The sequence below is a fragment of the Canis lupus genome, chromosome 1 (assembly GCF_011100685.1).
Source record: "Canis lupus familiaris isolate Mischka breed German Shepherd chromosome 1, alternate assembly UU_Cfam_GSD_1.0, whole genome shotgun sequence".
NCBI classification, from domain to species: domain Eukaryota; kingdom Metazoa; phylum Chordata; class Mammalia; order Carnivora; family Canidae; genus Canis; species Canis lupus.
In genome coordinates, this window is record NC_049222.1 from 53,153,239 (window position 1) to 53,180,513 (window position 27,275).

At 37.7% G+C, this 27,275-nt stretch overlaps 2 long non-coding RNA genes across 4 annotated transcripts; one reads left to right on the forward strand and one right to left on the reverse strand.

The window, feature by feature from the left end:
• Window positions 1-3,219: 3,219 nt before the first annotated feature.
• On the reverse strand, window positions 3,220-23,595 carry LOC111095940. Its single transcript, XR_005353786.1, has 3 exons — window positions 23,368-23,595; window positions 14,752-14,875; window positions 3,220-5,413 (listed from the first exon to the last, which is right to left on the reverse strand). It is a non-coding gene; the product is annotated as an uncharacterized LOC111095940 (long non-coding RNA).
• LOC106559700 lies at window positions 8,704-23,428 on the forward strand. 3 transcript variants are annotated; one of them, XR_005353784.1, is made up of 7 exons: window positions 8,704-8,883; window positions 9,355-9,431; window positions 12,483-12,693; window positions 14,780-15,035; window positions 17,047-17,108; window positions 22,917-22,984; window positions 23,099-23,428. It is a non-coding gene; the product is annotated as an uncharacterized LOC106559700 (long non-coding RNA). The 3 variants fall into 3 exon arrangements; XR_005353783.1 differs by lacking the exon at window positions 12,483-12,693; XR_005353785.1 differs by lacking the exons at window positions 12,483-12,693; window positions 17,047-17,108.
• Window positions 23,596-27,275: the final 3,680 nt, after the last annotated feature.

Sequence of the window (27,275 nt, forward strand, 5' to 3'; positions counted from 1 at the left end):
CTCCTTTGGCGGAAGATTGAGGCATGGTCCATCCTTGTGAGCAGACTGTGCTCTGCCCTGCAAGCCAACCAAAACATGTCACACACTGTGTTCCTCGATCTTGGGTTTATTAAAGTGAATATTGAATGTTCAGAAACTAAGACAGATGGGAACTCCACGCCTAGTAATCTGAATTATTCAGATTTGATAAAATACTGATTCCTTTCACAAAATGGAACCCTGATACACTCTAGGCTAAGCAAGAAGGTGTTACAGATATTCACTAAATCCCAGGGTCTTCCAATTGGAAAGAAACTGAGAGGCTCCTAGTGTCAGGGACTCTGGGGTTCTCAGTAGCAATATCTACCGGGAATTACTATGTTGGGAGTCATGTAATAGAGGATGCAATATTTTTTTAAATAATGAATTTAGAATTTAGAACGAAAAAATTCTTTCTAAAGTTTTAAAATGAACATTCTTGGGTAATTGCCCCTTCTTATGTGTTTATTTTATATTACTGATCTGTGCCTAATATATGCTTGGAGAAATAAAAATGAATTTTTTAAAGCACTATTTCATTTGGATGAGAAATTTCCATTTTAAATTTCTCTGTGAAATTATTGTAAAAACAGGATTTGTGTGTGTGTCTATGTGTGTGTTTTGGAGGGGATTCTGAGTAGCATAGAACACACTGATGTCTACATCCTCACTACACAAACCCTTGAAAGCAATGATGCTGTCCTTGCATGAAAATGAAGATCACTTCAGCAATTGCTGTATTTTGTAGCTCTTCTTTCAGCATATTGTGTATTTTCTTTGTACACCTTTTTTCTCTTTAAATACCAAATGTCAGCGTAATCGATTCACCCAAACAGAGGCCATTCTCATTGCAAACTCAGGGAATTGTCTATATTGGAAAAAAGAAAAGAAAAAAAAAAGCCAGGAAATCTGCTTGGACTTAAGGATAAACCATAGCACACACTCCTCAACCTATAAAAGCTGGGATTTCACAACACTGAAGACAGAGAACAGCAGGAGAGGATGAGAGACACTGAATGCAATGACCTCTGGTACTACCTGTATGTGATGTCTTCCGATCTAGTTATCTGGTGAGTGCGTCTTGAAGATTTCGTACAGAAGATAAGCTGAGTATGCAAGCGCAGGGCAGGGGAAGAATTTGGTTTCTCTCTCAAGTCTGGCAGAAACCTAGGGCCCAGGAGAATGTTACAGGCACTCCTCAGGGAATGCAGACCAAGGAAATCAGCTATCTAGAGGCAAGTGCCACCTGCTTTAGTTCTACTTCCACCTCATTGTTGTTCAGTTTTGTATTCTTGAGTAAAAATACTGGAACACATAGCAGGTGGGTATTACTGGTCTCTCCCTGCCAATCCTCTTCCCCTCCTGCAGTACTGCAAGGTCTTAATACATTAAGACCCATCTAAGCAGTGAGAAATGTTTTTGCAAAACTTGTTGATATTCTGGAAATTACACAAGTTCGTGTAGCTACGTCTGAGTACTTAAATTATTATCCAGGTATATCTCAGAGGAAGTGAGAAATATGTGTCCCATTTGGGATTTTGATGAAAACAAAGTATCTTTATAGTTTTAGTCATTTTCTTGTATATTAAAGATATAAATTAAAAACTCCATGAAAGTAACAAATATTGGAGACTAAACACAATTTGAAGGCATATTGAGAAAATTATTCTAAGTGACTACAAATTGTAAGGTGGAAAGAAGAGGGGCTGTCACTGAATTTATCCTGACATAGGACTAATATCTACCCAGGGATGTCACGGTTGTAGAAGCTTGATTAAATATCTAAAGATTCTCACGCACAATTTTACCACCTAGAATGGCTTTGACTAGAAAAAAAAAAAAGTGAGATTCTACACATCTTAGCCTATAAAACAAGGCTGTCACATGGAAAGGCCTTTATAAGCAGTCTCACCTTCTAGGATAAATGTCACAGGTTACTATAGACAGTGGTATGCAGGTAAATGTTTAGCAAACAGCTCTGAAAAGAAAGAATTTGTGTACATATGGATCTATTCACACATGTAAATTTATTATAAATTTCACTGATAACCAAGATGTGTAGCAAGTAATTTACAAATAATATAATACTCTTGTTAATTTCATATAGGAAATTGAATTTCTCAGCATGCTTCCACTGATTTTTTTTTTTAAATTGTTTCCATAGCCAAGCTATGGTTGCAACTGACCACCTCGTGTAGTGATGACATGAATATTGGTTAAGATTTTCACGTTAATTTACGTTAATAAGCGAGGTGTACGTGACACAACAAAGATATATGAGCAACTTTACTAGTTCATCAATAATATAAGAGACTACTTTTCTGAGTCAAAAAATAGTTTTGAATACTGGAACAATCTCCCCTTAATTTCTTTTTTGTGCCATTGATAATGTGACAGCTACAGACACGAAGTACTTTCAAGTTTAATCTGCTCTATTGATGTTTTTCCACATGTCCTTATGTCCAGACCATCAGCAAAACAGCAAGTCAAGCCCCAGCTTGTAGCATTTGCTGATTTCTGTGGTGTGAATTCTTTCATCATAGCTGACGTTAACCTGCCAATGTGACTCTGCTGCTCACAGAGATGGATTATTACACAGAGATGAATCACTCAGAGATCACCCAGAGATTGATTATCTATATGCTTCTGTTAAGCAACAGGCTTACAACATTCCTGAAAATTCAACAGTCAGCTCTTGAACTCTTGATAAGATGTTTTGCTCTTGAATGCTAAGACTACTGGTTTCTAATACTCAGAATTTTATGGAGAATGAAGATTTCATCTCCTTTGGTCGGAATCCAGTAACCAATTTAAAATAAAGTTATCTTCTTTCTGAGATGTGCTGCTTACAGCTTACGTTCTATCACCTGTGTCTATGACAGTTATGATACAGTTGCTGAAGTTTACATTAAGGGTGAATGTATGAAAGCTGCTGTGGAAAAACCCAAAGAAGCATCTGTTGATATGCCTTTCAGTGTATTAGCTTCTTCAATGTCAATAAAGGATAGTGAAAAAAATCTGTAAAAAAAAAAAAGAAAAAAAAACTATGAAAATCCATAACCACACTATTTAATTTTTTAAAAAATCACCATGAGGGCAGCCCGGGTGGCTCAGCAGTTTAGCGCTGCCTTCAGCCCAGGGCGTGATCCTGGAGACCCGGGATCGAGTCCCACGTCCAGCTCCCTGCTTGCAGCCTGCTTCTCCCTCTGCCTGTCTCTCTCTCTCTCTCTCTCTGTGTGTGTGTGTCATGAATAAATAAATAAAATCTTTGAAAAAAAAACACCATGAATGCTCACCATTATGTTGAGTTGGTCTCAACACCCAGAAGAAGTGATGTATTACATGGTGCATTCTTATAGATTTCCTCTCATAAAAAGTAAACATTCAGTGTAAGTGAAAGGAAGTTCAAATGTCCTAGAGAGCACAGCACAAAAGGATAATGATGCAGGCCAGGAAGACCAGGGACCATAGCAGAGAGTACACTTTCATCATTCCATTGCAGACTAAGTGTTATGATTTGGTTGAAAATTTGAATAAGACTTCTGAGATAATTTGCTCCTTATAAGATTACCCAAGGTTGCTGAGAGGGCAGGATGGGAATTTAGTAACCATGTCATCTCATTTTTTTTTTTAAGATTTTATTTATTTATTCATGAGAGACACACAGAGAGAAGCAGAGCCATAGGCAAAGAGAGAAGTAGGCTCCCCAAGGGGAGGCTAATGTGGGACTGGATCCTGTCACTCCAGGACCACACCCTGAGCCAAAGGCAGATGCTCAACCACTGAGCCACCCAGGCGCCCCATGTCATCTCATTTTTAAATGCACTTGGGCTCTGAAGAGTTAGATTTCTATCAAAATCATTGAGCTGTGTTTACATCTATATTGGTAGGGGCACCAAAAAAATCACAGATAGTTTCCCAAAAATATTAACACAGAAAAAATTCCGTTTTGCCTACATTTACACATTTGCCTCCTTCTAGACTACCCAGAGTAATTACATCAGATTTCTTTCAGCAAAATTTACATAAAAACCAAACAAATGAAGACAGATAAGAAATTGCAAAGCATACAGAATTGTTTTAGCCTTACAAATAGGAGGATCAGCATATTTTCAAGTCTTGACTAAATCTCAGCTTCTAAGAACCAATAGTGTTGCGGAAGAGCTATTTGATTCTGTTTCTTGGCTTTGGGGTACAACTGTATCTCAGGACTGCTGTAGTACTTTGTACCATGTCTTCTGGAGATGTGGTAACAGGTTAATAGGTGATTCACATAACCGGAATAATTCAAGCAAAATTCTGTTATGGAGAAAGGAAATAAGTAAGTAGAAATAAGGAGGGACCTTCTTGGTCTCCAAGGCGGTTGCTGTTTTAAATTCACTGTAAATCCAACAGATGAGGAAATGATTTCCATTGAAAAGGTAGTCGATTAGAGTTTCTAGAAGGTACACCATGTTGGGGGAAGCCACATGGGAAAGCTTCTCTGTCAGGCACGAGGCAGTGAAGGGGGAGAGCTCTGGGCTAAAAAGCCTTTCCTGTGGTTTCTGAGAAGGAGAGGGTGAAGAAGGGGAGACAGGTGTAGGATTTACTAGCTTGAATGATTTCAGTGGGCTCTGGGGCACAAGGGCTGTCCAGGGTTGCCTGGCATCTGGCCCTGGGGTGTTCAGGGTAGGGCCCCAAGCCCTGTAGACTCGGGATTGATCAGTTTGTATTTGAAAAGCAACCCCAGGAAGCGGACTCCTTGGGAAATGGGTCCTATGGGAGGGAGGATGTCAAAGCCAGGAAACTGGGGCTTCTCTCAGTTGTATATGGTCAGATGATTGTATCATTAAGTCTATTTCAGAGGCTAGAAACACATTTAATACAGTTACTGATGTTCAAAATGTATCATATAGAATACTCACCTTCTGTTGAGTGCTTATAACTTTCTGTTTGTCCATCAGCAAATCTGGGTGAGATTTTAACATTTACCTTATATGAGATTAGAAGAGAATTCATGGAGTGGCAGTTTATATAAAGCTCTAAGAGCCTTATGGTAAAAAGTACAAAACAGATTCAATGTTTAAAATAGCAACCACAAGCAAATAGCATAGATGCATGGCAGAGGTTAATTCCATAAGCCAAAAAGCTAATGTTTTGAGTGAAAGGGGGGAAAAAATCATATATTTGTACTTGCCGTTGTAAACAAGAAGGCATGCTGGGTAGGTAGCCTGAAGCCAGCCGAATTAGAAAAACCCTTTCTGAGATTTCTCTTTTCATTATTTATAGGCTGGAGAAGATTCATTGTTTGCAAAACAACAGGGGCAGCTCTCTTTCTACATCCATTGACACAGGAAAATCTTCTCATGGAGGATTTATTTGAAGTCCTGTAGTGATTCCCGCCCGCCCCTTGTACCTGGACATTATGAATATAAGAAAGTCAAATGACATAAAACATTACACTTGGTACTAAAACAAAATTAAAAGGAACCTGTATTTTGAACACGGTGAGGTGAGGTCAGAAAAGGGAAAGAAAGAATTCTCAATAATACATAGATGATATAAGTGGGAAATTTGTTTAAGGAATAATTTAAAATCGTGGGGGTTTTTTTGTTTGCTTGTTTAGTGATTTGCTTTGTTTTCTTTTGCTAAGATCAAATGTAAGCATTTCCAAGAAAGTGTTCATTTTTGACTGAGGTAAAGCTGATTTTAGGAGAATATAGGAGGTTAGAGTTCTAGAATTCAAGTCTACCCAACTGGTATGCAGGGTGCACCATTTGCAGCTGATCCCTCAGAAACTGTAATTTCTCTCAAAATCTCTTAAGCCTAAGGAAAACATTAAGCACATTTGATCTGTCCCAGAAGGAATTTATTAGTGGCTCGATGCTGATTTGTTGACACAGCAATTCTCACTTCCAGGAAAATCTCCTAATTACCCTTAAAGATTGCCAAATTCAATCTTAAAATGATGGCGTTATTTTCCCAATCCACAACCAAAATGAGTCTCGTTATTTTAGAAAGATTCAGAGAATAATTTCTAACTACTGACCCAAAAGTTGTGATGATTTCCCTCCCTGACCTATGTGATGTCTTTTGCTTGAATGCATCAGAAACGTATCTGTGCTCACGTGAACAGAAGTTGAGAGGAAAGTGGCCAGACCTCAGGACAAAATCAGGGCATCTTAGATGATTTCAGGTCTTTTCATATTTGCCTCATTGCGCATACCTGCTTGATTCTTCTTTGTATCTGCAGAGGGTCCACCCGCACTTATCTAATTCACATGGGAAAATAAAAACAGGCCACATGGGGCTCTGACATCCATCTGTTGCGGGTCAGTCTCCCAGAGAGAGCCTGGATCAACCATCAACCTAGTTTCCAAACCCCGGAGGAAGGCCCTCAGAGATCCAACCCATGGGGAGAGCAGATTCAGGGGAGTGGGTGCAAAGGGGTGCTACTGTCAAGTCCTGTGAGGGGAAGGGGCTATATCCAGGATGGGGGGAAGGGGTGCTGGGCCCAAGGGCACAGCCCCAGCACTTTGCTGCAGGTGTCTTGGTCCTCAAGCTCTCATCAAATGCCTTCACCACAAACATCGAGTGTGTGGTGTTGTAAGCAACTGGTCTCAGAACCCTTTTTTGGGGGGGCATGTTCCCCCTGCCCCCATCTCCCCAGTACATCATATTCACCTAATTCCTTCTCTAGGGTTCCAGATTTTAAAACAAAACAAACAAAAAACCCAACTCAGATAAAGCAAATAATCTCTTTAGTTGTCACTTTTCCTAACATAAATGGACTCATGTTATTTCTTTGGAAATGCAGATTGTATCATTTCCCCACTTGATTTCTCCTTTGACCCCAGTTCTTGCAGGGTTATATGGGGCCCAGGTTCCTGGATCTCCACCCCTGATTCTTTTCCCCCACCATCCACTCATATGCCACATGTGAGGTCCCTCTGAAGTGAGAGATCTTCATAAGCCTAGGTTGTTCTCGAGGCAGGCATGCACGGTGGGTCTTTCAGAATTGCTTACCACCGAAATGCCTCCAAATCCATACTTTCACAGCTGATATTTCCTAGCTACTAGAGGTCACCTCTTTTGAGGATGTTTAATTCTAACTTTGCAGCTATTCCATTATGGCTTCAAAGTATATGAGGAAGATGGATTTCTCTGGGGGAAGTTTCTGGAGAGAACTCTCATGCACAGTGTTGGGTTTTAAGGCAGCATTAGAAGGCTTTGCCTTTATTCAGTGAGAACCTCTCTTTCCTTCAGGGATTGCTGGTAAAGGCAAATAAACTTTCAAATGCATTATTTGCTGGGCCACTAATTGATCATTTGATGTAAGACTTCATAGGCTAGGCTGGAGCATGTTATATAAACTCCAAGCTACAGAGGGAAATCCCTTTCTTCCTGAACAGAAGCACACCAGGTAGAAGAAAACGGGTGGAGGAAAAAAGTAATCCCCAGGCATTTTACCTTCCCAGACAAGAACAGAAGAAACATAAGGAAGATTCACATTTCACAGTAACCCTGCCCATCAAAACCTGCACACATGTCTGTCTCTTGGAATCTGACCCAATCATATTAAAATTCTGTCTCCTTTGAGAGGAGAAAGGAGTTCTTCCTCTCTCTTTACACCACCTCCATGCAATGCTTGCTCTCTCTTTCTCTCTCTCTCTCTCACACACACACATTACTATAATCATCATAATTGCTGTAGAAGCACAGCCATCACTAGATAATGTAGTTTTAAAGCACCAGAGTGAATTTAATACTAAAAAAAATCTTTCCACATTCGAGCTGATATTGTCACTAAATGCCACCCCTTCCCACCCCTCCATAGAACAATAAACTTAGAACTCAGATGTGAAGATTACAAGAGGTGATCCAAAATAGTGCCTTTTATAATATTTTCTGAGCTGCTTTTATCTTCATCTCTATTTTAGATTTTAACACGTGAACTATTGCAATTCTCATTTTTGTGACCTCGGCAAATACTCCACTCACTGCCCCTAATTACCTGTTTGAAGAAATATGAGAATTAGGTTTTTACATCTTTCTTCCTAATTTCACTCTGCAGATTGCCCGCCTGCCCACGTCCTCTAAAGTCACTCACTTCATTCTGACTTATTTGGTACCCTATTTCAAATTTGGGTTCTTCCCCTGCCTTCTCCACCCTCTATCCATCCCCTTAGTCTATACTTGAAAACAGCCATTTGCTTAGTATCTCCATTATGAGTGCCTGGATCGGCCATCTCTCTCCATCTATATAATCATCTTGTCTCATTTGTCAAGAATGTTCTCAAGGAGTCCCTGGACAGACAGATTTGCAGGGTAAGAGAACACACATGTGTTTCTCAAGCTTCTCTTGGAACACTTAGCAATTGTTCTTCAACAAGATGGAGACTGGATGGAGTTTGGTACCAACCAAAAATAAAAATAAAATTTTCAGTGCCAATATACTCAGAATGAACATGGTAATAAACAAAGGCAGGGTAATGAGTTTTTTTTTTTTTTGAAGAATGAGTGGGTTTTTATAAACATGCTAAGGATTTGTCAGTTGTATGTCTTCTTTGAGTTCCTTTACCAGTAGTGAAATTGAGTTTATACTGATTCACTCGTCCTTTCTCATCCATCTTGTCCTGCCTCCGGAACCAGTGGAGTGTGTTGTTCAGATGGTTGGCTGGAGTTACCAGCGCAGTTCATGGCTCTAGCACAAAGCAATGTTAATTGCATAACAGGGGGAGCAAGTCCATGACTTTGGGGCTTAGCAGCATAGCAGGTTTGCAGATTCACAGAGCTAACCTGCTGGTAAGAAAGAAACAGGTGTCTTGACTACAAAGTCCATCATAACACTAGAATTTATGTGCCTGGAGGAGCAGGGATTTTGTTGTAAGTACTGCCTAATCATCGCTGGAACCCTATAAATATTAAACAGTAAGCACACGGCTCAACGATATTGCTGTCTGCAACTTATTTTGCATGCATAATTAGAATAAATGACAAATACATGTCAGTCTGTTCAGAGAGGGTGCACATGGACAAAATTAATTGTTTAGTTTAAAATCTGAAGTGAAACTTTGGTAGTTTAATAGTAAAATGGCATTATGAATCATCTTACCTATCAATATATATAAATCTGGGTATTAAAAGCAAGTCAAAATAGTTTTTATTTAATAAAACATGACACATTGTCATGATGCTATTAATTATTGTTCTGTAGAGTATTTTACTGTGTGTCTATGAATATTAAATATCTTTCTGTTGCTCAGTAATCTTGAGCCTTTCATGCTCCTTGTTAAAGTGGCATCCTACCAACTGTTTTGCCGTGATTTAAATCATTATTGATTCCTTTCAAAAAAGTACACAGCAACCCCTAAAGACGATGAGTATTTGGAAGCTGCTAAGTGACTTCACCGGCATTGAGACCGGATATCCTGGTAAGCAGCATTTCTTCTTCTAAGCCCTTTGCAATGTTATATTTGTTTGAGGCAGAGGAATGTAGTGAAAAAACAGATACAGGCTAGGGATTTTGTTCTATGATTTATCAATTGTGTGACCTCGGCTAAGACAATTAGCCCTTTTGCTTATACTTCCTTATCTTAAAAAACAGGAAAACATTTGCTTTTCCTGCTTCAAATATAAGGATAAATGAGATCATTTATGTGAGAGTGCTGTGTAAAAATGCTCTGGAAACAAGGTATTTGTTCTTTGTATAGTAACACATACCGGAAGGGAAATGAGAGAGTGTGTTGATCTCTGTTAATGGTTGGCATCTCCTGTTTGAATATGTCCTGTCCATAAGTGGTCCTCAAGTTTGCTCCCAGAGAGCTGCTTGGCAGATAAATAGATTTGTGGCAGTAAGGCTTAGCTAGGTATGTGCTGATGGAGGGAGCTCTTGCAGTAGAATTAGGGAAAACTTATTTCCTAGAGGTATAAAGATCCAAACGAGTCTGAATTTAAAGATACATTATGATTTGATCTTCCTAAAGTAGCCAGAGTTCACTGGTAATGGTGATCTAACAATTCTATTGTAGATAAGATTATGCTGTTATTGAAAATCATATTTTTTCCAGGAGAATTGTGGTAAGATGTATCTAAAATACATTTTATTTGCTCTTTTAGTAAATGTCTGCTTTATGGGATCCATTTTTTTTTCCTCATGCATTCAATAAGCAGAGATTTAACAAACAATAGTACCTATCTATGCCATGTAATGAAGAACAAGACATGATCTTGGTGGTCTGAGATTTTATTACTCTCTTCACTCACCAGACCAGTTTCTCTATGATGGTTTCTAATTTAGTAAGATTAAAAAAAAAGATTCTGGAAAGCCTTCATATTGGCCCTTTTCTTTTCTTTTCTTTCTTTTTTTTTTTTTTTTGTAGCAATAACTACAAGAGAGAGAATTTCTACTTGTCCTTCTACTACATGTCAGTGTCACCTTGTTTTATGAGATTCAAATTAAATTTGCTCAAGTGTCCATTCCTAAAATACAGGAAGACTTCATGAGCTCTTAGAATTTCTGGGATTCTTTTATAGAGTTTACATGGTTCTTAAACACTTCTGTTTTTGAATTTTTGCTTCTGGTGACTGTTCTGTATTTCGGTAATTTTTGCAAGCATATGATGTCTGTTTTCCATATGTGTTGCCTTACACTGAGTGCTCAAACTCTTTTATAGCCTTCTAGCTCAGTGCAATGGGTGTTGGATCAAACTTGTGCTGAATTTCCATGACATTTACACTGAAGCATTGTCAACAATTTAACACTAGATTAGAAAAAGCAATAAAACTTTTAGAAGAAAAAAAAAAAACTTTAAAAGAAAATCTAAGTGACGTTGGATTTGGTGATTAATTTTTACGTACAACACTAACAGAATGATCCATGAAAGGAAAAAAAAATGAAAATTTAGATTTTACTAAAAGTAAAGACTTCTGCTATGATGAAGACACTGTTCAGAGAATGAAGGGACAAGCTGTAGACTGAGAGAAAATGCTTGCAAAACATGCATCTGATGAGGGATGTGTACTGAAAATACATTAGGAATACTTGTAACTCAACTATACGAAAATAAGCCACTCAATTAAAATACAGGTGAAAGGGCACCTGGGTGGCTCAGTTGTTTGAGCCTCTGACTCTTGATTTTGGCTCAGGTCATGATCTCAGGGTCATGAAGTCAAGCCCTCCGTAAGGCTTGACACTGAACATGGAACCTGCTTGGGACTCCCGCTCTCCCTCTGCTCCTCCCCAACTTTCTCACACTCTCTCTCTCTCTCATATATATATGTATGAAAAAGAGATGCCTGAGTGGCTCTGTGGTTGAGTGTCTGCCATCGGCTCATGTCATGATCCTGGGATTCTGGGATCAAGTCCTGCATCAGGCTGCCTGCAGGGAGCCTGCTTCTCCCTCTGCCTATGTCTCTGTGTCTCTCATGAATAAATAAATAAAATATTTTTTTTAAAGAAAGATCTAAGAAGATGATGTGTCCCCAAAGAAGATATACCATTAACATCTAATTTTAGAGGCTATAGAAAACACACAAGATGACATACAAAATGTTGTAAAAATCGTATTTAAAACCAAGATAAAGTGCTGAACAAAACTTTGGGAAGAAAAGTAGAAATAAAGATGGCATTTACATGTTGAAAACAAAATTATAGAAAGAGAGTTCATTAAATCCCAAACACTAGGGGACAACTGAATGGGAGAAATCAATTTTAAAGAGTCCAAAGGGATGATAAGAGCTACAACAAACCATGAAAGAGGTAGAACAAATGGAAAGCACATGGAAACATGAGAGAAATAAGAAACAATTTACCTGTTATTGTTGTATAATTGACCATTGTCATATGGATCATTCCAGCCTCTTTTCCTTTCCTCTCCATAAGTTTCCACTGGCATACTGAGAAACCTGGCTCCTACCATCCACCAACTATCTGCATAACTGTTCCATTGTACTGTACACCTGTAGCATCAAAATTATTGACTGGTATCCCTGTGGGAAGCAGCTTCATTGACTAGAGTCCAGTACAATATAGAATTTATTATACTTGGTTTTATAGACTTGACTAATCTCCAAAATTATTTAGGTCAGCACCTTTCTCCTCATCCCCTCTAGTGAGGTGGTTTCAAATATTTCCAAGATAGTGAAGTTCTCCCATCATATTCTGACCCCCATCCTGGGATCCTGTAATCTGATACTTGTCTGTGGGCACCAAAAGCCTAGGGCTGCTTTAAAATGTAATCTCAACCTTAAAATGTCACTTCTAGATTTTCTTATAACTGAGGGCTCTTTGCCCGTTTGCTTCTTGTAAGTTTTCACTAGAATTGTGTCCACACTGTGGCTTCCAGGACCTAACCCAACGTCTGTACGGCATCCACATTTAGGTGTTTTGTGGATGTCTCCTTTCAAACAATTACATTTAAATTTAATCTAAGTTTTCCTCACACTTCTGAAACCCTTTTCCTCTCTCTCCACATCATTTCCAGTTTACTTTTATCTCCCCTTATTTCAAGTCCCTCAAACATGGGGATTTCTAAGTTCCCAGAGAAATAAACTGACTGGCCCATTCAGAGTTTGCTATCAACCCATGGTCCAACCGACTCCAACTCAACCAGGCATTTGGAATTACAGAGATCACTGTACTCTCAAAAGGATTATGGGAGGAAACGTTTGAGGAGGACTACATTAAATAAACAGGTAGAGTTTTTTTTATCTGCTATATTAAAAGAAAAAAAATTGCAACAGAATTTCATAAAACTAGGCCATTAAATCCAGTGATCATCTTTTAGTTTCATCTTATTTGACCTATGAGTGATATTAACAAACAAAACACTTCCCGACTCCTCCTGGATTTTTTTTTAATTGGCATTCAGAACACCAAGGTCTGCTGCTTTTCTTTAAATCCTGCTGATTGCTCCTTCCAGCCTCCTCTGATAAAGTCCCTTTTCTCCTGACCTCCAACAGGTGAGATACTCATAGACTCAATTGTTTGACATAATCTCTTGGTACGCCTCTAATGATCTTATCCAAATCTCTTTCTTTAAACTGCATCAATATGAGATGAGATGATACTCAAATTATAGTCTCTAGCCTACACCTCTCCTTCGAACTACATATTTATGTCTTTACCTGTTCAACATGTCACTTGTATAACAAATAGGCATGACACCCTTCACATGTCCAAAACTGAGCTCATGACATTCTCCCTAAACCTGTTGATCCTATAGGCTTCTTCATTTTAATTATTAGTGAACATATATTTCCAGTTTTTCAGTCCAAAAAGCCATGTGTTATTCTGTATCCCTCTCACACACTCCATGTCTGCCTGTCATTGAATCCCGCTTCCTCACCTTCAGGTATATCCAGATTCTGACTGGATCTGCTAACCACTCTAGTCTGTCACCAACCTCTTAGATTGTTTCAATGGCCTGCTTCCACTCTTGGTTCCTGTTCAGAGTCCTAAATACACAGCAGTCAGAGGGATGGTGGCAAAAATAAACCAGATCCCATCTATCCCCTACTTAAACTCCCCCTGCCCCCACGTGGCTTCTCACTAACAAAAAATGAACCTGGAGTCTATCCTCTGGTTCACTGACATGCACATGACCTAACTGACATTATATCCAGACCTCATCTACTTCTCTTGCTCTTCTGTATTCTATCTAGCCACACCAGCTTTCTTGCACTTTCTTGAGCACACTAGATCTACCTGCACTTCAGGAAACCATTGGCTTACCATGTTTTTTATCCAGATATCTGCCTGACTTGCTGTCTCATCAATTTTATGCCTTTCTTCAAAATTCACATTTTCTATGGAGGCTTCCATGGCTACCCTACATAAAATTTCATAATATCAGACATTTCCTATCCCCAACACCTACTTTATTTTAGCACTTAATACTATTCATTGCCTACCATACATTTATTGTACTACTTAATATTGTTTATTGTCCATCTTTCCCACCAGAATTTAAGTCATTTGAGGACAGGGAGTTTTGTCTTTATAATCAACCATATTATTCTGAATTCACGAACATGTCATAATACAGAGACAGTGTCCTACCAGGATTCATTAAGTCAATAAAATAAATGATAGATTGTTTTAATTCCCACAGCAACTCTAGTAGATAAACATCATTCTCAATAATCACATGAGGAAATCACAGTTCAGGCATGAGGTCATCACTTGCCTACATCGTGAACGCAGCTGGACCTCAGACTCAGGCTTTTATTTTGAATTTTAAGTTTTTTTTTTTTCACATTATTTTTTTCCTAGTAAAGGCCTATGATAATTTCTTAAACCTACAGAATGTTGAGTAAATTCTTGTTGATGGTAATATTTTAGGTATATGTACTTTTCATAATTTTCAAGTGTGGTTTGTATTCTGTATTTCACTTAAATAATTTTGTCTTCTTCAAAGAGATGATAATTTAATTGTTATTTGGCTTCCACTCCAAATTCTGTGTTATTTTCCAACTTAAAAAAAGAAGAATATGTACTCATATCCTTCCTTTGCTTCATTCTTTGAGTATAGCACTGAGAAACCAATAAAACTTTTTTTTTTTTTTAATGCTTTGACCTTGGTCTAGACACCATTAACTAATTTTGTGTTTCTGATTTTCCCCCAAATTCTGGGTAAGCACTTCTACAAAAAGAGACAAATCTCCATGCTTTCTTCTGTGTAACAAACATTGGATGGTTGTATAAAAAAAAAATTGTATTTCCAAGTGAATTCTTTCTTTCCTTCTACTTACTAAATGTCCTTGTCTTCTGCCATCCCAGGTTTCTGTGAGGGGATTTTCATATAACTGAAAGCCAAGAAGCCAAGGCCCATGATTGATTAGGACTGCTGCCATATATAAACTTGAAAATTTGCTCCTGTGACAAGATAAGCACAGACAAGAGACTCGATCAAAGTCAGCAGCTGCCAGATGTTAAGGCATGCATTTTGGTCACAATTTTAAGGATGCTAACTGGCTTTAGCACAAAGGAGGTTTCATATGTACTCCCAAGGCAGGTGACGCACCATTGATGGAAGGTTAGTAACTTTTCAGATAAGAGTGATATGTCTGATTGCTATTAAAACATCACCCTTGGTAATGGCATTGTAGGGCTCTTTCATCAAAATGAGGTGTTGGTGCTTGCCACCCACACACTCAATTGGAGTCCAGACATCTATTGATGAGGGTAGTGTGACCGCTGAGGGCTGGAGGCTTCAAGACAGATTGTCCCTGAGCAAAATGCACCACTCACTCGCCGCTGCAGGAAGAATGGCTATAGAAAGTCATTCTGTTGTTTGATTCATGGGTCCTGGGGATAAAACAAAGCCTTAGTTGGACTGTCATGCATTAATCCCTATCATGCTTACAAAATTAAAAGGATTTGTTTTTAAAGTCTAAGATTATTAAATGGTCAACTCTTTGAACAAGAACAGCTTGCTATGGGGAGGAAATCATGATGTCACAGAACAACTTGGATTTCTATGAAATATTAAAAGAAGAAGAAGAAAAAGAAGAAGAAGAAGAAGAAGAAGAAGAAGAAGAAGAAGAACAGAAAAAGATTTTTAACAAGTTTTCCCTAACAAAACACTAATTTGTCAGCTAACAAAAATATTAATTTGTCATGACCTGAATCAGGAAAAAAAAATCCCCTTCTTTAACCTTCACATAATTTCTCCTCTCTCCCTATTGAAGAGGGAGTTTAAAAAAATCCAGAAAGTCATTCAAAGGTGAATCTTATTTTACTTTATAAAGAAATGCTTCTTTTAAAAACATTTTGTTCACAGGTACCATGAGGTTCTTTAAGAGTACAAATTATTCTCCTTTATCACTTGAGTGAAGAGAGAGAGAAAGAGAGACAGTACCAGCCCATGTGTATAAAGTGTCTTCTTTGGATAGGACTGGGTGTACTTTTATGCTGGGCATTGTGCCCAGCTCATTGTAACTTGTTATTCATTTTTTTCTAAATTGCAGCTTTTATTCCAGTCCCTTCAGAGATAATGGGACCACAAATCCTATTATCAGAATGATTCTGCTCTTCATGTGACTTAGGGAGGGTTTCTGTAGTGTAAGTAACACATGTTCCCATCCTCTGGTATGCAAAATAAGACCATTCTAGACATCCATGTTCTTGGTCTATCTTTTACAAACACGTGCACTCTGCTACAGAATGTCAACACCAATGTCATAACATAATGAAAGAAACTAGATTCTTCTTCTAGGCTTCCTCTATGCTTTCTTGAAAATGCAGCTAGCGTAACTTTCTTTCTCTTGCGGAGAATCTTTACAAATGTCGAAGAAAATCACAAATGATGTGATTCGACAAATGGATGCAATAAGAAGAATAGTGAATTTTAAAAATAAACTTTTAGATTTGGTTTTTAAATAAATCAGGGAATGTCCCATCTGTAAGTTGTTGTGCCAGTTACTTAACCACCGTGGGTCTCAGATTTATGCTCTATGAACTCAAATTAACAATATTTACCCTAACTACATTACACAGTTATTAATAATAATGACTACCATCTATTTGCTATTGGGAAATCTAGAAAAATGAAATTCAATGACCAGAATGAGCAGACAGGAAATCGATTCTTGGGCTGGATGATTAATATTAAGCTTGCTTTGATCACTTTGCTTATTTGCAGCACAGTTGAAGAAGGTTCCTTCACTATGATGCCCTTTTCTATTCAAAAGGACAAAGGAGATCTTTGGTGGTTAGGTTACTGTGCTATCTATGTGCTGTGATTGCTCCTTACAGTTTGTTTTGCTTTCTTTGGAAAACAAATAATGAACCAATTTGTTACTTTGTGACAAATGAACTGGCAGCTTTATCAAGTGGTAAACCACTGTACCGAACAAATTTACATAAAGAAACACAGTGCCAGGAGTCAGTAAGCTTCAATCCTCCAAAGTAGATCCAAACGTAATGTAACCAATACATGAGGCACCTGTGAAAAAATATGTGAAGATCAATTACTCCCAGGGAAAGCTGGGGGTACAAACGTCCTCTGACTCTTGCTGACTATGTTTAAACATGTTCCAATCTAGAACATGTAAGAAGAATGGACATGAGGCCAGAGTCCCTGCTGAGGAGGCAGGACACCAGGCAGGTGGGTGACTGGCTTCCTAGGAACACTTTGGGGTTTTTTCTCTTGGGAAATTCTTAGGATGTTAGGCTCCTTTGGGGCTCTTAAAATTAGGGACCAATGTGATATTTAATTAATTTAGGGAGGATGTTTAGCTATTCTTTTTTAGCTCACAGTGAGTCTATGTAGCTTGTGAGCTGAGAAGAAAGAGAAGATAAACCAGTGATGCGTATGCAGAGAAGGACTTCCCTCCCTCTCTCATCATTCACTTCTTCTCCCTCGTGTTCTCCCTCATGCTCATTCACATTGCTGTGGTTCCTCTTCAGTTCACTCTATACCATCTCACCGTGGTCTCCTGTTCAGCCTGACCACCAGTGAGGCGTCCCATGCCTGCTTCTTCACAGCCTTACATAAGTGGCAGAGTCTTGCTACTTCCCTCTCTCTCCTCTGAGTTATTCTTATGCACATTTGCTAGGTTAATATTATTATTATTTTTACAGGAAAAAAATTAATAATACTGACTACCATCTATTTGCTATTGGGAAATCTACTTGTCATTTACCTTCTGAACTGTAGGATCCAAAAAGTGGGGCTATTCTGACTTGGGTTCATAATGTCACAAGTCACAAGGATCAGTGGTCCTTTCATGTACTGAGAGCCTCTGTAACAGCTGGTTTTGCCTTACTGGGAACTAAGAAAAATACCTCCTCCATACTTGTATTAATGCTGAACATTCTGACTTCAGGGCTTGACCTGTGAATGCCACCTCCTCCCTGTGTCCTTAACCACTCTTCTGGGAAAAACAGAAGTAGTGCTCCTGCCTCTAAATCTCTACAGTGCTTTGTATAGTTTTTTTTTTTTTAAGATTTTATTCATTTATTCATGAGAGACACAAATAGAGAGAGAGGGAGAGAGAGAGAGAGAGAGAGAGAGAGACAGTGAGAGAATCAGGCTCCATGCAGGGAGCCCAATGTGGGACTCTATCCCGGGTCTCTGGGATCATGCCCTGGGCCGAAGGCAGGCACTAAACCACTGAGCAACCCAGGGATCCCTGCTTTGTATAGTTTAAAAGATAAAACATACTATTACTTCATATTTTAGAATTATACATGCTCATCATATTTCCTCTTTCATTGAATAAGTTCATTGTACTTAGGGTCCATCTTTAGCATATTGTGCATTCTTCTTTTGGCTTGTTACATATAACTGACGCTGGGCAAATATTTGTTGAATGTGAGCACTTCCATCTTTCTTTTCCATATTCTGGTTTTGGAATGACAGGATGCATGCATATGCCTAGTTCATTTTCAAAAGGCTCTGTGCTTTTAAATTCTGACCTGACACAGAACTTGAGATGATGACATTATAAAATATTCATACACTGGTGTCATCATATCTCATCCCCAAAACTTAAATGGCTCAGCTGACTTAATGGATTACCTTCGTTTTAAGGATCATTTGAATATAATCTTCCTCCCCTCAAATTATTTCAATCATTGTGAGCTTCTGCTGACCTACTTTTAAACCAGTGGAGAAAACCTTCCCAGAGCCAACATTTGTAATTACAGACTAGCTAGTAGTGTCATAGTAGCTACAGGATACTATAAGCCATTTTTCTCACCAAATCTAAATTGAGAGGATCCAGGTTAGTTCACACATCATCTCTTAAGGTTCAAAAGAATCCCCCCAAACTGCATATTTCTTTTGGCCCAAATCCTGAACCAAGGAATCAGGCAGTTGGGAGACCCAAACCTGATAATGGATAAAAGTGATGGTATTCTTATGTTCGAATCCCCAACTGAGACTGATTTATCTAGTCACGGGAAGGGTGGGAGTTGGGCAGACATCCACCCACATGGTTAGAGTCTGGACTCTAAATATCTGGCACTCAGGAACCGACAACAACACATGTTCTCTTGGGTGGCAGCTATGCTCAGAAAGACAGAAAAGGAAGCGACTGACTGAACCACCTTGTCTCTTTCCCAACTGAGTGACCAGATGGAGTCACTCTTCCTTTACTGGCTGAGACTGGAAGGAAGAATGGGGGTTGACTAATGACCACAAGTGTTATGGGTAGATGGCCATTAATAGAGGAAGAACTCTCCCTCTGGGCTATCCATATGGTCTCTACTTGATTGTGGTATACAGTGGAAAGAATGACAGTGTTGGGGTTTTGATTTTTTTTTTTAAGCAAGACAAACTTTTGATTGTCCATTTCACAATCTAGTTGTGTGACTTAAACAAGTCAATAGACTTCTTGAAATCTTAAATTCATCAGTGTAAAAGGGATATAAAATAACAACAATAAGAATGACCGTATTTATGAAAGCACTTTTTAAACCATGAAACCTTCACAAACATCAGCTAGAGATAATATGAAATTTATGTCAGTTCTTATGTCAAATTCTGTAGTCATTTATATCATAAGATATGGACTACTTCTAGTTCTTTTGAGATTTGAAATACAAGCTAGGTACTCATTACTTATTTAATGAGCAGAAGAAAACATAAACCAAATATATTAATCAATACAAATGCAAGTGAGTACATTATTCCTTTAAAAAATAAAGACTGGGGCATTTAAGTGGCTCAGTTGGTTGAATGTCTGACTCTTGTTTTCAGTTAGGGTCATAGTCTTAGGGTTGTGAGATCAAATCCCACTAGCATTCTGTGCTCATCAGGGAGTCTGTTTGGGATTCTTTCTCTCCCTCTCCCTCTGCCCCTCCCCCTACTTATGCATTCTCTCTCTCCCTCAAATAAATAAATAAAATCTTAAAAGAATGAAGACTATCAGATTCTAAGAAAACAGTTTGGCAATATGTTTGGAAAAAAAATTTTCTTGGAAAAAGACTGGGAAAAGATGGACTAGGGAAATGAAACAAACAAACAAACAAAAAACAAAAAACAAAAATAAAACAAAACAAAACAGAAAACATGAAATTTGCCAAAAAGATAATTAAATATAATATTAAAGTTATAATTTACACACAAGGTTATAACATCTGAAGTTTGTACCTATAAAAATTCATAACATTCTTAAGGATATTATGAATCAAAATAGTGAACAGATTGTAAAAACTATTTTAAAAAGAAAAATAATCTAGAATTTATGTACACATGACCAAACATTTGTGATATATCAGAAGTACATGCTTTTCCCCCAATATCTATTCAATGACACAAAGATACTCTTGTAATCTGACAGTCTTTATATTTTAATGGAGCAAACACACACACATTTATATATACATGATACAGGCACTTTCAAAGAAAGTTTGATATTTCTTCCAAAAGTAAACATATTTTAATCTTGTGATCCAGCAAATGCACTCCTTGGTATTTACTTAGAGGAATTATAAACTTATAGTCATACAAAAACTTGCATACAAATGTTTATAGCAGTTTTATTCAGAATTTCTAAATCTTGGAAGCAACCAAAATGTCCCTTCTTAAGTGAATGAATAAATAAAGTGTGGAACATCCATATAATAAAAAAAAAATTATCCAGTGCTAAAAAAAAAAAAAAAGACTTTCAAGCTATGAAAAGATATGGAGAGACTTTGATTTATATTACTAAGTAAAAGAAGCCAATCTTAAAAATCTACTTACTGTGTGATTCAACTATATGACATTCTGGAAAAGGCAAAATTATGGAGACAGTAAAAAGATCAGTGGTTTCTAGGGGTTGTGGGGTAGGGGAGGAAGAATGAATAAATAGGCAAATCACAGAGGATTTTCAGGGCAGTGAAAATACTATGTATAATACCATAATAATAGATTTCATCACATTTTATCCAAATCCATGTGAATTGTAATGTAAACTATGGACTTACAGTAATCATGATGTGTCAGTGAAGGTTTCACCAATTGTATCAAATGTACCAATCTGGTGGGGAATATTGATAATGGTGAGGGCTATATGCTGTGTGGGGACAGGGGTATATAGGAAATCTCTATGACTTTCAATTTTTCTGGGAACTGAAAACTTCACTAAAAAACTTAAAATCTGATTAAAAAAAAATTAATCTGTGCAATTGGCTCTATCGGGAGAATCATAAGAGATTCCCAGTATGTTCAGAGAAGCTATTGATAAAAGTCAGCACCCATTCACGATCACAAGACAAGTATTTTAGCATGCTAGGAAAAAAAGAAACTTTCCTCAACCTGATAAAGGATATCTTATCTACCAAAAACAACAACAAAAAACAAACAAAAATGCCCTACAACAAACATCATACTTAATGGTAAAAAGGTTGAATATTTTCTCCTAGATGAGGAACAAGACAAGGGCATACACCTCTATCACTTTTGTTCAAATTTATCAGAGGTCTTAGACAGGACAATAAAACATAAAAATAAATAAAAGTCCTACAGATTGAAAAGATAGAGTAAAACTGTTCTTATTCTTAAGTAGCATAATTGTGTTTGTTGTGAATCCTAAGGAATTTACAAAAAAAAAAAAAACTACTAGAAGTATTAAGTGATTTAGCAAGGGTGAGAATATAAAATACATATAATATATATAAGATACATATATATATAAGGTGAGTATATAAAAATCAGTTATATCTCTGCTATTTACAGTAACATCAAAAAACATAAAATACTTAGAGATTCATTCAATAAAACATGTTACATGGAAGGCGTATTGTATGTGGAAAACTAGCAAACATTGCTGAAACTAAAGAAGTTCTAATTAAATGAAAAGATATATCATGATCATGGGCTGGAAGTTTCAGTATTGTTGTGATGTCAATTCTCCCCAAACTGATGTACAGATTTTCAATCAAAATGCCAGCTGGCTTGTTCACAGAAATTGATTCTAAAATAAAGTAGGTTCTAAAATGTATTTGAAAATGCAAGGATCTAGAAATGCTAGAGAATTTTTTAAAAATAAAGAACTAAGTTGTAGGGCTCACACTACCTCTTCTTAAGACTTACGATAAAGGTTCAATAATCCAGATAGTTTAGCATTGGCATGGGGACAGGACAGAGGCATAGAAAGAATAGAATCCAGAATAAAATGTACACATACATGGTCAATTGATTTTCCACAAAGGGGCCAAGGTCATTCAATGGGGAAAAGATAATCTTCTCAGTAATGTAGCTAAACAACTGTATGCCCATAAACCTTCATACTTTTCTCACACTTTATACAAAAATTACTCAAAAAGGATCATAGACCTAAATGGGAATGCTAAACTATGTAGCTAATAGAAGACATCACAGGAGAAAAATCTTTGTAGTGTAGAATCCAAATACACAATCAGAAACGAAAAAGTCAAGACACTGAACTTCACAAAAATAAAGAACTTGTTCCTCAAAAAGCACTGTTCAGAAAGCAAAAAGGCATAGACAGGAGAAGATATTCACAATACACATGTATGACAAAGGATCACATGAGACGTATATAAATTTTGTAACTCAACAGTAAGACAAATAATCCAGTTAAAAAATGGGCAAGATTTAAACAGCTATCTCACAGAGGAACACATGCTGTATGATCCCATTTATATGAAGTTCTAGAACAAGCCAGATCAGATCAGTTGTTTCGTGGTTGCAGGGTTGAGGGGATTGACTACGAAGGGACATGAGGGGTTTGGGGGAGGTGGAAATGCTCTATATCTAGATTGGGGTGGCAGTTACATCATCAGTTTATGATTTTCTCAAAAGTCATACAAACTGTCCACTTTAAATGGGTACATTTTACTGTATGCAAATTATGCCTAAATAAAATTTATTTTAAAAATATGAAAAGAAAATGACAGTTTATTCATCTCTGCCAAGTCTATTAAAGTACTTGCAGGGTTTATTATCTTTTGTCTTTTGTAGAAAATGAGACTCCTATTCTGTTTTGTGGAATAAAGGATGCACATTGAAATTACCTGAAGTTTTAAAAGGTAAAAGCATTGATAGTTGCTCATTGTGAAGTTTTAGACCACTTCTTTCTGTTTAGCATTTTCTACTCTGCATTACATATTTATTTTGTCAGATTCCTTTCTTTTTCTATGTAGATCCTGTGTTATGGGCTGAATTATGCTCCTCAAATGCATAAGTTGAAGTTATATCCTCAATATCTCAAATCCGAGTATATTTAGGAACAAAGTCTTAAAGGAGGTAATTCAGTTAAAATGAGGTCACTAGGAAGGGCTCTAATCCAATACAACTGCTGTGTTCATAAGAAGAGGAAATGTGAACACGCTAATAGGGAAAAATGATGTGAAGACACAAGGAAAAGACAGCTGTCTACAAGCCAAGGAGAGAGGCCTCAGAGGGAACCAACCTTGCCAGCACCTTCATCTTGGATTTCTGGTCTCCAGAAATGTGAGAAAATAAATGTTGCTTAAGTCTCTCGGTCTCTGGTGCTTCTTAGCCAGCCGTTGCAAACCAATACACCCTATCCTTATAGTTAAAACTTAGTAAAAATAGAAACATCCTTCATTAAACAAGCAGAACTATATTGTGTTTTCCTATTAATCTGATTCTTCAGATTCCCTAAATGCCTCTGAAGGAGAAGGGATGCACACTAAAGCACACACACACACATTCTCAATTTTACAAATCAGTGAACCTGGCTTTATCTTGGATGACTACTTTCAGTGTCACAGTTCATGTCACATTATGATAGTAATTTGAAATATGTCCCTAAAATATCCAAGCCTTTTGAGTGAAGAAATTTGAAATCTCTATTTAACATTCTCAGAACGTCTTTGTCTCCAGTCTAGTCTAGTTGACACACTTGGATCAATAAGAGAACATTATTTAGTGTCCCTTTGACATTAAAGAAACAACTCTTGGCCAATCTCTAGTACTGTTGCTCTGTCACTGACCATGGAAAGCTATGACTTGTCAGTAGATTCAGCCCGCTGTGGAATGTAAAATCAGTTTCGCTTGCTTCCCCCACTCAGTTTTTGTTGGAAAACAATCCATCCCCAAACTTAGTGGTTTAAGCAGATAAGTGTTTACATAGCTCAGAGTTCTGGGCTGGACTCCGTCGAGTGTTTTTTTCCAGCTTGGGCTGAACTTCTGCATGTATTTGAGGTCAACTGCCAGGTTGGTTGTGAATTGGCTGGTAGAAGTGTTCCTCAGCTGGGACCACTGGCCTTGCATCCTCGACAAGCAGCAGGACCTGTTTTCACTGTAGAATCGCTTTCCAGGAAAGGAAGTGAAATGGGCAGACCTCTTGGAATGAATCTTAGAACAAGTGCAATCCACCAAAAGAAAAGGGGTAGGAAAAGAGACTCCACTTGTTGAAGGGGGAGGGGAAGCATTGGACACAGGAAAGTAACATATTCTGGCTATTTTTGCAATCTACCACAGAGAGTATAAAATATTCATCATCTGAACTGCAAGGATAGTTTATTGCCATTCTTTAAAATTCAAAACAGTAATTTTTTCTTCAGAAATGAAATGATTGTTCACATTCCACAGAGTCACAAAGATCCTTTGTGACAATCACTGAGTTCAAAGTCTGGTATTATGATGAAATGGTGCTATTCTTCTTTTTCGGGTAACCTGGTCTGTATTTCCAACTTCTTGAGTTATCGATAACAGGAACTAATGTTGATTTCATGCTATGTGCCAGGCACCAAGCTAAGTATTTTACATTAGCTTATTTAAAATGGTCACTGTCTGGGGGCCTCTCAGGGGATGCCAAGGGGCCAGCTCTGTGACAATCTTCTCACCATGAGTGGTCTCCCACCTGCTGTGCCCAGTCATCTGGGTCAACTGTCTTGGATAACGACACCGTAGATAACCATTTAGGTATTTTGTCAGCATACCTGCCACACAGAATTGACTCTATTTAAATTGCCAGTTTCCCCTGGATGAGACACCAGAAAATCATTTAAGGTTATTTCCATTTTTTCCTGGTGTTTGCCTTCTATAATTGATACAGTTGACTTTTAGCACATTGGGTAACACTAGAAGTTCAGTTGTTTATTTTTTCTCTTCCTCCTTAGTCCATGGCAGGATATTATGCTCTGAAAGCAGTGAGAATAATAACACCTTAGCTACTATCTATTGATTAGTAATTCAATTTTCTATTTGAGGAAAGTCACCATGGTTAGACATGTAGGGTAGCAGGGATAATTACCAGAAGACCTACAGATCATCAACTTGTAAAAGGTGATTCTGATTTACACACTAGGATGTTCCATTCCAGCTCCCTGGTGAAGGCTACAAAACTGCAGACGGCATCCAGCACTCCTTCAGCTATTGGTAACTCAAGTAGCTGGATGAGATGGGGGTGCTGATGGAGACCTACTAAGCCAAGAAGTGTTAACCATCACAATGCTGGCCGCACTTTTTTTTTTTTTTTGATGTGTTGCTGTAACAGCACAATTGGCTACCATCAATTTTCTGGCTATTCAACACCTATTTACAACCTAGAGTAGTCTAAGGGAGACCACAGAGTGAGATCAACTCAAACACTGAACGGCCACTTACCAACTGTCACGCTGTGCTTTGGCTACAGAATTGCTGGGATGCTGCTAGCTTTTCTGATAAAACTTGGTGATAGAGGCATTGGTCTCAGCAGCCTGAAGAGCCATCTACTCAATTGCTCATAACAATATGTTTGAGTAACACCTGTTAATGTATAAGAACCTCATGTTTACTACCCACTTTTATCCCCACAACAACCACATAGGATTGATTGATAGTTAACAACTCCAATTTTATCCATAAGGGAAGTGAAGTTAACTGGGCTAGATGACCTCCTGGCACACCAGGATGAATGCAGCAGGATGTGTAGTAGGCAGAGCACGGAAAGTGGATTAATTCTTTCCTCTTGGGGAATTGCCACTTACAAGCTGTACCTCAATTTCTTCATCTATAAAATAGGAAGAATCATAGTGTCTTTCTCCCAAGACTGTTCTAAGGATTCAATGTGTTATCTGATCAAAAGCACTTAAAACATCTAGCACAGTCTATTTGATAAAAGTGTTAGCTAGCATAATAGCTGTCTGCTCTTTCATCTACCATGATAACTTTCTATTCTTTCCTGAATCAGGCCCTGCAAAATTTTTTGAAAGCACATTTTCTCAAAACAGCAGTTCATGGTGATCATCCACAAAACCAGTTATCAATGCTCTCTCATAAGAAAAGATGAGAGATAATAAACTGGGGACACAGTTTACTTTGATCCGCAAAGATTGAAAAATTAATTAATTGCCAACATGAAAACATTCAGAGAGCTCATAAAACATACATTGGTCTTACTTTGCATAAAAATGGTGAGAGCTAGCAACACAAAGTCAGATATGTTTGAATTGGATTGGGGTTTCCCATCCTTATCTTTCACAAGGATACAGTTTCCATCTGGCCTCTCCACCATTTTGTCTCTCCTGGCTCACTTCACCCACATTGATGTTATCAGCATGGCCCTTGTAACAGTGAATTTGTAACTTTTTCTCTAGATAACAGAATATTTAGGAACAACATCTTGATTGTGCAAATTTAGGAAAGGGAGCAAAAACTTGCAAGCCTAGACCATGGTCTTCAGCAAGAATCGAGGGGATTGCATGAACCTTAGGCTTTTAGATTTCTAAGTAATCCTTTGTTTGATTTCTTTAGAAATAAGTTCATTGGTTAATTTCCAACCTACTTTCATCATGGTTCTCATCAGTGCTTCTTCCTGCAATTGTGATGACAGAGAACAATGTTTTAGAAATAGAATCATAAGTAAAATTGCAACTACATGTACATTTGGTCCCCTGAGTGGTCTTTCCCAGGCACTCCTACCCTGTTTTATCAGTGACATCTGTTATCAGCCTCTGCACAGTGATCCGTATGGTAAAGAGCTTGGAACCTTATTGTTGTTCCAGCTCATGATCACAAATGTCCCTGCTTCATAAATATAAACCTCAAGAAAACTTCAGCCAGCTACTATTGTATCACTCTTATTGTTGTTGTTGTTGTTTTTAAATAAGTCTTTTAAAAAGAAATATCTGACAGGTAATTGGCATGATGATAAACAATGCATGCAAGATAGAAATGACTTCAAAAGAGGCCTATGACTTTCATTTGTTAAGTTTCTGATATTACCTAAATAGAAATGTGGGAAACTCTCTCTAAATGCCTTGCAAGTGAGTATACTATGGGCCGAGGAACTCACTTACTGATAATTATTGCATTTAATTCTTACTCAAGAACTTTCTAGTATCCCAACTTTCTGATAATCTGCTGGAC